Consider the following 2,025-nt stretch of genomic DNA (forward strand, 5'->3'; position numbering starts at 1 on the left):
ACATCAAATCATTCAACAAATAACATTGGGAAGGATACATCAGGGCCTAACTGTACCTGCACTAATACTAATAATAGTGAGTGTATGTGTTTATTTTTTTATAGTTATGTATACATTCTATGTAGATATTATAAACACTTCTTTAACAGTAAGTATATATGCATTCAATTTCACACTCTATATATGTCATACACTGTGTAATGGGTACATGCCAGGGATGTATGTCACATGTTGTCTAATAATGGGCATATATGTCACACACTAATGGGTTATGTCACATGCTGTGTAATGGGTGTATATGTCACTCAATAGGCTATAAGGGAGTCAATATCATTTATAAGTGAAGAGATAAATAAACTGATGCAAGATAAAGTAAGTTCAATGATTGTTATATATTTTTATTTTATTATTATTTGATTAGAATATGTCAACCAGTGATGTATTGAAACAGCTCAATGATTATATGTATCAGATTAAAATTATTAATGAATCATTACAGTCATTGATAACTGAGTCCAATAAACCAAGAATGCCTACACTAACTGGATTAAACCTAACATCATCAATAACTATCAATCATAATGACTGTACTAAGAGTTTTGTTGCATGTGATATTGTTATAAATCCTTTTCTTGATCTCATCCAAACCTGTCAACTACCAACAATACAATATGCTAATACAGTGAGTTTTATTCTATTTTATAGTAACTTACCATTACCTTTCAGACTCATATAATAGCATCATCATTTGGTAGTGTTACCCCAATTTCTACAGGACAGTTTAATAGTACTACTATGACACATCAGGTTCAAGCAAGTACTGATGAGATGTATTTTTCTAATGATACAATTATTGAAAGATTAAGAAAGTCATCAATGACTTCTCTTTGTTTCAGTTATAACTTTGTCCCTGTGAGGTGTGAATTTTATTATACTTATTGTACCTATCAAAGTAACTTTCCTAACTCCATTCTCTCCATACAATAATTTTTGCTCGATTAATTACATCATAATACCTTTATCTATTTTGAAAATAATATTGTCATGAAAATGATATTAAGGAGAGAGTGAGATGAGAATTTAGGTGTACTGAGCAAGGCTAGAATGATTCACTTTAGAGAAAAAGGGATTGCCAGTAGTTACATGAGCTCCTACTGAATGTTCGTATTATAATTTTATTTTAATTTGTCTTTGCAGAATAGATATGTAATTGCACACTATTCATATAATGCTGCACCAATTTCATTTTTCTACTGTTTTTTTGAGTTAATAAAAAGCTGTATGTTCCTGTCCTTATATGGAGGAACTTCCAAGTCTGGCAGCAACAATTAGTTAAAATATTATTTTACTGTATGTATCATAATACTACACAGTTTATCAATATTTCAATTAGTTTATTTACTATTATTTAGCTACAGTCATTAAAAAATATTGACCATAGCCTTCAATTTTCTTTCATAACTATATTAAAAATACTTACTACACTATTGTACATGGCTAAAATAAACTTATGTTTTGCAGTTAAAATATCAGTAGTTGAATCACATGATCAGTCACTGTATGTAGCTATGGATCATGAAGTACCAGTATCTATTCAACAAGCTCCAGTGTCTGATTATGAAGTTCCTGTCTCCTCTAATCCTAGCTACTCTGATCATGTACCTCTCTCTACTAATAATAATCAACTATTAGCTACACTAGTCACTACTAATCCTTCCTATCAATCAGTGACTACTCCTTCAGTATGTAAAGAATAAAGTTTATTCTTTTGATTATATATCAATTCACAGGTAAAATTGGAGAGTGAATATTATGATACTTTTGATGCAAATAAGATTTGTACAAAAAGGTTAGAAATAAAAGTTAAAATTCAACTTTACGTTATCAATACATTTACTAGCAACACCTCATATCTACCAGTTGATCTAAAAACTACAACTACTACAGTGAGTCCTTCAGTTCATATTAAAAGGACAAACAAGAGAATAAGATCATATTTCAATGAAGAACTAACCAACTGGGAGT

General features: G+C 29.9%; 1 protein-coding gene and 1 long non-coding RNA gene across 2 annotated transcripts in view; both read left to right on the forward strand.

Annotated features, from left to right (window-relative positions):
• The window catches only part of LOC109584162 (uncharacterized), a 7,565-nt gene that overhangs the window by 3,649 nt on the left and 1,891 nt on the right, over positions 1–2,025 (forward strand). The gene's annotated exons all lie outside the window — the stretch shown is intronic.
• Positions 1,570–1,971, forward strand: LOC109584180 (uncharacterized). Its single transcript, XR_002185896.1, has 3 exons — positions 1,570–1,742; positions 1,791–1,849; positions 1,901–1,971. It is a non-coding gene; the product is annotated as an uncharacterized LOC109584180 (long non-coding RNA).

Source organism: Amphimedon queenslandica, unplaced genomic scaffold (assembly GCF_000090795.2).
Source record: "Amphimedon queenslandica unplaced genomic scaffold, v1.1 AMPQUscaffold_13516, whole genome shotgun sequence".
NCBI lineage: Eukaryota > Metazoa > Porifera > Demospongiae > Haplosclerida > Niphatidae > Amphimedon > Amphimedon queenslandica.